We start from the raw sequence: 12,785 nt of genomic DNA, 5'->3' as shown, positions 1-12,785 counted from the left end.
TGTAGGTCGCAGACATGGCTTGGATCCTGTGTTGCTGTGGCTGTGTGTAGGCTGGCAGCTACAGCTCCAATTAGACCCCTAGCCTGGGAACCTCCATATGCTGCGGGTGCGGCCCTAGAAAAGACCAAAAAAAGACAAAAATAAATAAATAAATAAATAAAATAAAATAAAATACCAACATATTTACCTAGAGGACTGAGAAGTTAAGAAGATGATTAACGTAACAGGCTAAATGGTGCCCCCCCATTAAAAATCAATTATAATACAAAAAAATTAAAAAAAAGAAAGACGAAATAAAATGGTGGTCCTCAAAATAGAGGTCTACATCTCTATGGACAAAACTGTGAATGTTTCCTTATTTGGAAAAAGGGTCCTTGAAGATGTAATTAGGTTAAGGATCTTGAGAAGAGGAGATCAGCCTGGATTATCAAGGTAGTTTCTAAATTCAATATGAATGATGTTCTTATAAGAAGAGGAGAAAAGACAGACACATACACAGATGGAAGAGAGACACAGGCCCACAGAGAGAACACGACGTGACAATGGAGGCAGTGACTGGAATGGTACCATCTATAAGCCAAGGAAGGCTAAGGCTTGTCAGAACCCACCTGAAGCTAGAAGACAGGTATAGAATAGATTCTTCTTCTGAATCTAGAAGATTCAGGAATTCATCAACTCTGCTGATTGATACCTTGGTTTTGGACATTTGGCCTCCTGAACTGTGAGAGAATAGTGTTGACTTAAGCTACCCAGTTTGCCGGACTTTGTTATGACAATTCAAGGAAACTAAGACAAGGCAAGCAACATCAAGTGGTGATGTGACATGAGAGTTAACAGCAAAGATAGTGGCTGAAAAGGAAGAAACCAAGTCATAAATTTAGCTTATCTCAGATCTGGCATTGCTGTGGCTGTGGGGTAGGCCAGCAGCTGCAGCTCTGAATCAACCCCTAGCCTGGGACTTCCATATGCTGCAGGTGTGGCCCTAAAAAGAAGAAAAAAAAAAATTAGTAGGGGGAAAAAAAGCTAATGTGGGACTGTCCAGACCAGTAAACACCAACTGCATGGCATGGAAAAAGAATCATAATCAGTTGTATATAAATTGAATTACTACAAATGATGATGAAATAAATGTTTATATGTATCAACTATACCAAGTAAAGAGAAAAGTGGGATAAACATTTCCGATAACAGGCATGTCATTTATGATATACAGTAACCAAAAAGAAGAAAAAGAGAGCTGACCCTAAACTAAGCACAGGCTACTTCATCTACAGGGACAATTCATAATAAGCAGCTACTTGATAACACTAGATAGGAACAAATTCCAGAAAGTCATATTAGATAGATTAAACTTAATGATGTTAGAACTAGGTATAAGCTAATATGACTAAGACTTGATAATGAAGAGTAATGTTTTAATATCTTCAAGAATTTATTTTGGAGCTCCTGCTATGGCTCAGCGGCAATAAACCCAACTAGGATCCATGAGGACGTGGGTTCAACCCCTGGTCTTGCTCAGTGGGTTAAGGATCTGACATTGCCGTGAGCTGTAGTGTACGTCGCAGACGCAGCTCGGATCTGGCATTGCTATGGCTCTGGCACAGGCTGGCTCTGTAGCTCCAACTTGACCCCTAGCCTGGAAACTTGCATATGCCACAGCTGCGGCCCTAAAAAGAAAAAAAAAAAAGAAGTATTTTTCTCCATTAAAAGGAATTTGTTACCTACTTGGTTAATAATAGGGCCAGAGTTATTATAATCACCCTTTTTAAAGAATTTTTTTTATTACAGCATAGTTAATTTACAATGTTTGTCAATTTCTGCTGTACAGCACAATCACCTTTAAACTGAACTATGTTCCTCTCAGTAATTCCAAGCTTGTCACTAAAGTACCAGGTATTTATTCTCCAATAACTGCTAAATTTGATTTAAAGTATAAGAAATAGAGACAAAGGTTCAAATAAGAATATTAAATCAAAGTTTTCTTTCACTGTGATCATAGTTATAAACACAATTTAATATAAACATATTCGTGACACTGGCAACAAAGCACATCTTTGAACATTCAAGGGCACCTTCTAATTAGGAAAATATCCCCAAATATAATTACTATTATTATTATTATTATTGGCTACACCAGTGGCATGTGCAAGTTGCAGGGCCAGATATCAAACCCTCGCCATAGCAGCAACCGGAGCCACAGAAGTGACAACACTGGATCCTTAACTTGATAAACCAACAGGGAACTCTGCCCAAATATTATTTTTAAGCTTTAGTTTAGAGTAGCCACGTTTTGGAAAGATATAGTGAATACAGAGAGTCAATTAGGGAGCAACGTCCCCAAAGTTATAAGTCCCCGACAAAAATGTGTGGCTCTATGAGAGCCATGTGGGCAACACTCTGCCAGCCCTTCCCACCTTTCTGTCCAGGATATTTTCTTTGTAAAATTGATGGTTGTCCAGTCTGATTAGCAGATTAAATAGCTATTGCTTTGCCTTTTTCTACTTGACAGTGTTTTCTCAATGCCCTTCAGAGAACAGTTGACATGTTTCCAGCTCTTCCATCTGGGGCCCAGCTTTCTGGAGGGTGGGGGAAGAAAGGGGGGAAGGAACTGACAGTTGTCTCGCACTGTTATGTGTTGTGTATAGTGTATAACAACCTAGAGGGAGCCTTTCTTCAGACCACCTGCCTTTACAGCAAGGGCGCCAAAGGCCTGAGGAGGGCTTAGCAATGAGATGTGTTTTAGCATTCAGCACTTGACAGAATGAAAAACTGAGAGCAGCCCAAACACAGAACACTGAATCACACACCAAATGAAAATTTAGATACTAGGCAAAACCCATACTTCACAGAATATAGTTTACACATTAAAACTGCCCATCTCTTATTCATGTTCTACAAATCTACAAAACTAGTATCATTCTTCATGTTTCAGGCAAAAATGTTATCTAAAAGGAAAAGTATAGATACAGAGATTGAGAGGATTGGTGTGAATCCTTATTCTTTTATTTTTTTTCAGACTTTTTTTTTTTTTTGGTCACTTTAGGGCCGCACCCGTGGCATATGGAGGTTTTCAGCTTAGGGGTCGATTCAGAGGTTTAGCTGCGGGCCTAGGCCACAGCCACAGCAATGCCAGATTTGAGCTACATCTGCGACCTACACCACAGCTCATGGCAATGCCAGATCCTTAACCCACTGAGAGAGGCCAGGGATCAAACCTGTGTCTTCATGGATGCTAGTCAGATTCACTTCTGCTAAGTCTCGACCAGAACTCTGTGAATCCTTATTCTAATGACCTACATGAATTTTATCAAATCATTTCACCTTTCCAGGCCTCATTTTCAACATGTATAAAATGAGAGATAGTAAGACATATCTGGCAGGAAAGATGGAGGGCTTAGAAGTAATGGTTAGTGCTCGCTTTGGTAGCATGTACACTAAAATTAGAAATAATGCCCAATTATTAGGTATAAAGAAGGTACTCAATAAACAATAATGATGATACGAAAACATGAAGACTAGTGTCAAGTCCTGATTTTACCACTTAATTGTCTATATCCAAGTTAATATTAACATCTGTTCTCCATAGAAAATGGGTGTACTATCAGCAATTCACATGACTTCAGAGATATTGGTGGAATGATCTACGAAAGAACAGTTGCAAAAGTACCAAGTACAATGTCAGATGTATTTTTGTTGGAAGCTGGGTGGCATGACTGCACTTCAAGGTGTGAGAGCCCTATCCTGGTTAATAACCTGACAAATTCAGCAGTTGCTCAGTTGGTGGATACCGAGGCAGACATTTTAATCCTCTGCTTGGTGGCCAATGCATGCCTTTATTCATCACTTTTAGAGTGATTTTGTTTCTGAATTTTTATAAAACTGATATTTTATAAAACATCTAGCTGGATCCCTTGAAAGAACCAACATATTTTTGGCTCAATTCCATAGAATCTTAGAAAAACTTCAAGAAGAAATTATTTTTTCTTAAGGGAAGCCTCCTACACTGTTGGTGGGAATGTAAACTGGTACAACCACTATGGAAACCAGTATGGAGGTTCCTCAGAAAACTCAATATATAACTACCATATGATCCAGTAATCCCACTCATGGGCATATATACCCATAAAAGAGAACTAAATAATGCCATTTGCAGCAATATGAATACAACCAGAGACTCTCATACTAAGTGAAGTAAGTCAAAGAGAAAGACAAATACCATATGATATCACTTATATGTGGAATCTAAAATACAGCACAAATGAATCTGTCTATGAGACACAGACTCGTAGACATAGATAACAGACTTGTGGTTACCAAGGGTGAGAGGGGAGAGAATAGGATTGCCTGAAAGTTTGGGGTTAGTAGAGGCAAACTATTACATTAAGAACTATCCGTAATAAGTAATGAGGTCCTATTGTATAGCAAAGGGAACTATATCCAATCTCTTGGGATAGACCATGATAAAGGATAATAAAAGAAAAGGAATGTAGGAATTCCTGCTGTGGCATAGCGGGTTAAGAATCTGATTGCAGAGGCTGGGACTGCTGCAGGGCCTCAGGTTCAATCCTCAGCCTGGCATTGTTGCAGGTGCAGCTCGGATTCAATCCTTGGCCTGGGATCTTCCATATGCTGTCATAAAAAAAAGGAATGTGTGTGTGTGTGTGTGTGTGTGTGTATGCATGACTGGGTCACTTTGTTGTACAGCAGAAATTGGCATAACATTGTAAATCAACTATACTCTCATAAAAAATAAATTTAAAAAAGAATTATTTTTTCTTAAGTGTGACTTGAGCCGATAAACACCACTGCTCAAACATCAGAGATATAATGTGTCCTAAAAAATTAAAATAATCCTTAATTTTATCATAAAGGCTCACACTGGAGCTTCCTGGGGGCCTAGTGGTTAAGGATCTAGTGTTACTGCTGTAGCTGAGGTTTGATCCCTGGGCCAGGAACTTCCACATGCCATAGGCATGGCCAAAAAAAGAGAAAATTTCAAACTTAGTCTAAACACAGACTCTAAAGTTCAAAATAGTTGATAATATAGTCACTCTATCAGTTTGTGCTTTGGTTATTTTATTTTTTTGCTTTTTAGGGTCGCACCTGCAACAAATGGAAGTTCCCAGGCTAGGGGTCCAATCAGAGCTACAGCTGCTGGCCTATACCACAGCCACAGCAAAGCCAGATCCGAGCCGTGTCTGCAACCTATACCACGGCTCACGGCAAGGCCAGATCCTTAATCCACTGAGCAAGGCCACAAATCGAACCTACAACCTCATGGTTCCTAGTTGGATTTGTTTCCACTGTGCCACGATGGGAACTCCTGCTTTGGTTATTTTAAAGAAGCAAATAGAAATGGCTTCTACAGTCAACCTGTTTGGAATGATCAGTATTTCTGCACTATACATCTAAAAGATCTCAATTTAGCTTATTTTCCTCAGAGGTGGTAATCAGGAGCACTCAACCATATATTCCATTACCCAGAGTTCATCATAGATAAATATCTCAATGGCCAGAAAAAATGATTAACTCTAGTAGATTGTTAATCTGATTCAAGTAAATAAGAGAGTTCACTATGTCATACCAGCCATTATTACATGTATTATTGTTCCCCTCCCAGTAACCCTGTGTTGTGTTACCCCCAGAGACAGATAAAAAACACCATAGTCACAGCATCCTTCCCATCAAGATCACCATCTTTCACCTAAATCTCTTTCCCTTTTGCAGCCCTGGGAATTGTCCTTCTTTCCAGGTGTTTATGGGTAACCCTTTCCATCACATAATTATATTTTTCTTCTCTCATATTTATACATCTTCTATTTATCATTCCTTTGTCAACCTCAAAGTATTTTTTTTTTTTTTTGGTCTTTTTAGGGCCACACCTGAGGCATGTGGAAGTTCCCAGGCCATGGGTCAAATTGGAGCTGCAGCTGCCAGCCTACACCATAGCCACAGCAACACAAGGTCTGAACCACATCTGCGACCTATGCCACAGCTCATGGCAACACAGGATCCTTAACCCACTGAGCAAAGCCAGGGATTGAACTTGCATCCTCATGGATACTAGCTGGGTTCATTACTGATGAGCCACGACAGGAACTTCTCAAAGTAATTTTTTTTTAGCTATAAAGAAAAAGCAGTTCATAATGATTTGTAAATGCCCTCATTTGTGGACAATTTACCATACAGGATTCTTCTCAAGTAGCACTTACCCAGGACGTTTATGTTTGTGTTTAGTTACTTTCTTTCTCTGTCTTTCTTTTTTTCCTTTTCTGGCGGCACCTTCAGCATATGGAAGTTTCTGGGCCAGGGATAGAATCTGAGCCATCTGTGACCTGCACCACAGCTATGGCAATGCCGGATCCTTAACCCACTGGGTCACAGCAGGAACTCCAAATACTACTTTCTCTTAAAGCTACAGAATAATTCTACTTTTTAGTTTCATGTTTGATTTTTCAAATTCCTATGTGGGGAATAAATTGTACTACTCTTGCACAGAGAACTGTTTATTGCTTTGTTCTCTCTTTCAAAGTTTTCTATTTTTATAACATCCTTAGCATGTTGCACTATGGAGAGGTAAAATCATTATCCAGACACATTTTTCCATGTTTGTCCCTCTTTAGCTCAAGTTGTTTGGCTTTACGTTGTGGTAAGTGCTAAAGCATCACTGATTTTGTAAATGCATGTGTGTATATATATCTAAATATTTAAAATAACCAGAGAGTTCTTGTCATGGCACAGCCAAAATGAACCTGACTAATGAGATTACAAGTTCCATTCCTGGCCTCGCTCAGTGGGTTAAGGATCTGGTGTTGCCGTGAGCTGTGGTATAGGTCACAGATGCAGCTTGGATCCTGTGTTTCTGCACAGGCTGGCAGCTGTAGCTCCAATTTGACCCCTAGCCTGGGAACCTCCATATGCTATGGGTACAGCCCTAAAAAGCAATAAATAAATAAAATAAAAATAAAATAAAACAAATCAGACTCCTAACTAAGAAACAATTGTGATAGTTTAAAGATAACTATCTTGGGGAAGGTGGGGCAGAGGCAAAAGTAGGCAGCTTACTTTTTTTTGTGTATAAGGATACATTTATAAAGTTCAAAAATCAGTATGACATAAAAATAAAAACTCCCTGTTCCTGTCCTACATTCCCTACCTCATAGGTAACCATTTTTTTTTTTTTTTGTCTTTTGTCTTTTGTTGTTGTTGTTGTTGTTGCTATTTCTTGGGCCGCTCCCGCGGCATATGGAGGTTCCCAGGCTAGGGGTCTAATCGGAGCTGTAGCCACCGGCCTACGCCAGAGCCACAGCAACGCGGGATCCGAGCCACGTCTGCAACCTACACCACAGCTCACGGCAACGCCGGATCGTTAACCCACTGAGCAAGGGCAGGGACCGAACCCGCAACCTCATGGTTCCTAGTCGGATTCGTTAACCACTGCGCCACGATGGGAACTCCATAGGTAACCATTTTAATGTTTCTTATGTATCCATCCATTCTTTCTCTGTACAAAAGAGCAAACACAAAAATACTTATTCCATCCCCATTTATACAAAGGCAGCATAGGGAGACAGGATTAAGATGGCGGAATAGAAGGACTGGAGCTCACCTTCTCTCATAAAAACAACAAAATTACAACCAAATGCTGAACAACCTTCAACCAAATGGAATGGAAACTTTCAAAAAGATACCCTACTCCAGAAGACAAAGAGAGGCCACATCAAGAGGTAGGAGTGGCAATTATTCGATATAAGCAACCCCATACCTGCCGGGTGGGAAGACCACAGACTGGAAAGTTATTGTACCACAGAGACTCACCTACAGGACTGAGAGTTCTGAGTTCCACATCAGGTCCCCACGCCTGGGAATTTGGCATTGGGAGAAAGGGCCCCTGGAGAATCTGGCATTGAAGGCCAATGTGCACCTGAGCTCCATGGGGCTGGGGGAAACAGAGACCCCATTCTTTTCTTTTCTTTTTTTTTTTTGTCTTTTTTTGCCATTTCTTGGTCTGCTCCCGCAGCATATGGAGTTTCCCAGGCTAGGGGTCGAATCAGAGCTGTAGCTGCCGGCCTATGCCACAGCCACAGCAACGCGAGATCCAAGCTGCGTCTGCAACCTACACCAGAGCTCACGGCAACGCCAGATCCCCAACCCACTGAGCAAGGTCAGGGATCGAACCCGCAACTGCATGGTTCCTAGTCGGATTTGTTAACCCCTGCACCACAACAGAAACTCCAGAGACCCCATTCTTAAAAGGTGCACACAGGCTTTCATGTGCACTGGGTCCCAGGGCAAAGCAGAGGCTCCATAGGAATCTGGGTAGGACCTGACTGCGGCTCTTGGAGGAGCTCCTGGGAAAACAGGCAGTGACTGTGGCTCGATATGAGGGAATGGCATTGGAGGCAAAGCTCTCAAGAATATTCATCAGCATATATTCTCTAGAGGTGGCCATTTTGGGAAAATCTGGCCCCTCCCATGAGTGCTGAGAGGCCCCAGGCCAAACAATAATCCAGGTGGGATCACAGCCCCACCCATCAGTAAACAGGCTGCCTAAAGACCCCCCCCAGATACACAGCCCCCTTCAATCTCACCCAGTGACAAAGCCCCACCCACCAGAGGGATAGGAATCAGCCCTGTCTATCAGTGAGCAGGCACCAGTTGCTCCTATCAGGAAGCCTATAGCAAGCCCCGGTACCAACTTCAGCCACAAGGGGGGCAGACATCAGAAATAAGAGAGGCTACAACTCTATTTTCTACAAAAAGGACACCACACCAAAAACCTATAAAAATGAAAAGGCAGAGAAATAGAACTCAGATAAAGGAGCAAGAACCACCCCCCCGCAAAAACAAAAAACACCAGCTAAGTGATCTGGAGATTATCAGCTTCCAGGAAAAAGACTTTAGACTGATGATGCTGAAGATGATGCAAGACACTGGAAATAAACTGGAGGCAAAGATTAATAATTTGCAGTTAACACTGAGCAAAGAAATAGAAGATTTAAAACTTAAGCAGAGATGCAAAATACAGTAACTGAAATAAAAAAAATCATTAGAAGCAATGAACAGCAGAATACGGGAGGCAGAAGAACAAATAAGCAAGGTGGATGACAGACTAGTGGAAATCACTGATGTAGAACAGAAAAGAGAAAAAAGATTGAAAAGAATTGAAGACAATATCAGAGAACACTGGGACAATGGTAAACACACCAACATCCATATTATAGGGGTGCCAGAAGGTGAAGAGAGAGAGAAAGGGACAGAAAAAATATTTGAAGAGATAACAGCTGAAAACTTCCCTAACATGTGAAAGAAACCACTCACTCAAATACAGGAAGCATGACGAGTGCCATATAAAATAAACCCAAGGAGGAAAACCCTGAGACACATCTTAATCAAACTGACCAAAATTAAAGACAAAGAGAAAATACTGAAGCAGCTAGGGAAAAGAAATAAATAACATACAAGAGAACCTCAAGAAGGTTATTGGCAGATTTTTCAGCAGAAACTCTGCAGGCCAGAAGAGAGTGGCAAGATATACTTAATGGGATGAGAGGAAAAAACCTCTGACCAAGATTACTTTACCCAGCACGGCTCTCATTCAGATCTGAAGGAGAAATCAAAAGCTTCACAGATATACAAAGGCAGCATAATTAGACAGAGTATCCCCCCAAATGGCACTTCTGTAGCCATGCCTTTTGCCATGTGTCAGAAAATGGGATCTATTCCTCTATTCCTGAACTCTGACTTGCTTTGGCTACTATAATGTGATTTAAGTGACAGAGTGCCAGTGTCTTTGAAACCTGACCCTGCCATGCAAGCAAATCAGACCAGTCTGCTGGAGGATAAGACCACATGGAGCAGAGATGAGTTATACCAGCTAAGGCCAACTGATCCTCAAACATGTGAGAGCCTAGCCTCATGAGTGTGACCTGTAGTTAGCTGCTTGCAGACAAATGAATGAGTGAGAACAACCAAGAGCAGAACTTCCTGATTCATGGATTCATAAGCAAAAAAAAAAAAAAAAAAAAAAAAAGCTTAATAGTTTGTTATAACAATAGACCAATAAGCAACTGATCTATAACCACAAATAAACTATACTTTCTTTGGTTCTTTCTTTTATAATTTTACAGTATGTCCTAAAATGCTTAATTCCATAATTTTTAAAAACAAATGCATGACATTTCATTGTGAGGATGTATCACAATTTAAACAATTCCCTACTGATAAAAAACTGGATTGTTTCCAAACATTTGTAGCTGAATTTTGAGGCTCTCTAAATCTCATTCTACTGACCGTCCTGTATTTGCCAGGATTTGGGAAAGAGATAAAAAAGACAGGGTCCTGAGTTATGAGAAAGACATATTTTTTTCAGGGCAAGGATCAAATTTGAGCTGCAGATGCAACCTATGCCACAGGTGCCGCAACACTGGATACTTAACCCACTGTGCTGGGTCAGGGATTGAACCTGTGCTTCAGCAGCAATCCAAGCTGCCACAAGAGACAACACTGGATCCTTAACCCACTGCGCCACAACAGGAACTCCTCAGATATATTTAAATGTGTATAAAATACTAAGAAAATAGGAGTTCCTGTCGTGGCTCAGCAGTAACGAGCCCAACTGGTATCCATGAAAATGCGGGTTTCATCCCTGGCTTTGAACAGTGGGTTAAGGATTCAGTGTTTGGGATGCAGCACGGGTCACAGCTGCAGCTCTGATGCAACCCCTAGCCTGGGAACTTCCATATACTGCAGATGCGGCCTTAAAAAAAAAAGAAAGAAAGAAAGAAAGAAACTAGGAAAATAAAGAAGTAGAAGCATTACTTACTAATGAAGGCCAGGGAAGTCTAACAGATCATGAAGCAGCTTATTGGGAAGGCTACAGGAGTTTTAAAGGCAGCACATAAGGACAAAAGCATGAAGGATATAATCTGAATAGTGTCCCTAAAGTTAGGATTAGACCAAGGGAAAAATCAGGAAAAAGATTTTCTTGACCACAATTTCTCTTTAGCACTGCCAAGCATAGTTAAGTATACTAAATGTGTAAGTCAGATGAGAAGTATTTCCAAAACTGACAATTTAAATCTGCTAAAGACAGAGAAAAGAACATCAAAATTACTACTGCACTTATAGGCTTATAAGGCCGGCTACACTGATTATGTATGTACATTAGTACATGCTTAAGGATGAGCACTTCTCCTCCTTAAAGCTCTGCCACAAACCTGACAACACATCCAATTTTCTAACAACGTGTAGACTTCATACGCAGAGATAGCCAGGAATAACTGTTTACAATGACAGATAACTTATTATTCAACAAAAACTGAAGCATAAGCATCAAGTAAAGAAATTACCAGAAAATATTTTACAAGGGACCTTGAAGACAGAGCCCAATTAAAACAAAAAACACTTACAACAGAAATTGAAAAAACAAATTGTTCCATTCCATTCATAAATACATTGGAAAATTAATTATCTAATACATTCCTATAGCTTAGGGATCAAAAAACTTTTTCTGCCAAGGGTAACATAATATTTTTTGCATTTTGGGCCATATGGTCTCTGCCACAACTATTCAATTCTGCTGTGCTGGTACAGTAGACAATACACAAAGGAATGGCTGTGTTGCAGTAAAACTTTGTTTGCAAAAACAGGCAGTAGGCCATAGCTTCCTGACCACTGCTACAGTTGATTTAAAAACTTGAAAAATGCATGTCTAATTTTTTTTCTTCCTTTTTCGGTTCCATAGGCACATGGATGTTTTTGGGCCAGGGACTGAACTGGTACCACCACAGAGACAACTCCCCAAATGTCTAATTCTTAGTTTACTTCTTATTTCTATGCCTATAAAGCCTTTTTTTTTTAGGAGTTCCCTGGTAGCTTAGAGAGTTATGAATCCAATGTTATCACTGCTATGGCTAGAGTCACTGCTGTGCTTGAACTGCTGCTATGGCATGGGTTTGATAACTGGCCTGGGAACTTCTGTATGCCACAGGCACAACACCAACACCCCCCCACCCCTCCAAAACCCAGTCTTTAAAAAAACCACATCCACTGAAGTGGTTCATCTTAATAACATTTTTATTTTCTTAAGACTGGATATAAAGAGAGTTTTACATACTGACCTCCAAGGCAAATCACATATAAAAAAATAAAAAATTAAAGATAGCACTATTTAAAGACAGAACACTAACAACATGAAGTCAGAGCTGAGGAACTGCAAAAAGGATGCTAGTTATCTGATGTTCTTCCAAAAATCAGACAGAGCTAAAAGAAGAATACCAAAGATGACCAGCACACCTGTGAAGGATTACTTCCTTCATGATTATGCTTATTTCCTCCTTAGTCATCTCTTTGTCTCTATCTTCTACCAGTTCCTCTGACACCAGACACAGAGATAACCCAGAATATATAATTAACTCTAACAACTTGATAAGAAACAACCCAACTTTAAGAATATGCAAAAAGATTTAAAGGCACAATTCCCAAAAGAAGATATATATACAAACGGCTGATAAGGATATAAAAAAGATTTTAGACATACTAGTCATCAAAGAAGCCAAAATCATAACATCAACAAAATAGAAAACACTACTGATATGAGATTCATTCAATACATGGATGAATACCAAAAGCATTAAGTGAAAGATGCCAGACACACAATGGAACTACTTACTGTATTATTTTACATACAACTTTAGACAAAACAGTATTAGTGATAAAAAGCAGGTAAGTGCCTGGGGCTGATGGAAAGAAACTGGCTACAAAAGGGCACATTCACTATATTA

General features: G+C 40.1%; 1 protein-coding gene across 8 annotated transcripts in view; it reads right to left on the bottom strand.

The window, feature by feature from the left end:
* The window catches only part of CBFA2T2 (CBFA2/RUNX1 translocation partner 2), a 160,316-nt gene that overhangs the window by 40,895 nt on the left and 106,636 nt on the right, over positions 1–12,785 (bottom strand). The window lies entirely within an intron of this gene.

Source organism: Sus scrofa, chromosome 17, assembly GCF_000003025.6.
Source record: "Sus scrofa isolate TJ Tabasco breed Duroc chromosome 17, Sscrofa11.1, whole genome shotgun sequence".
Lineage (NCBI taxonomy): Eukaryota > Metazoa > Chordata > Mammalia > Artiodactyla > Suidae > Sus > Sus scrofa.
The sequence above is the reverse complement of the archived record's forward strand: the minus strand, read 5'-3'. Positions and strand labels throughout refer to the sequence as shown.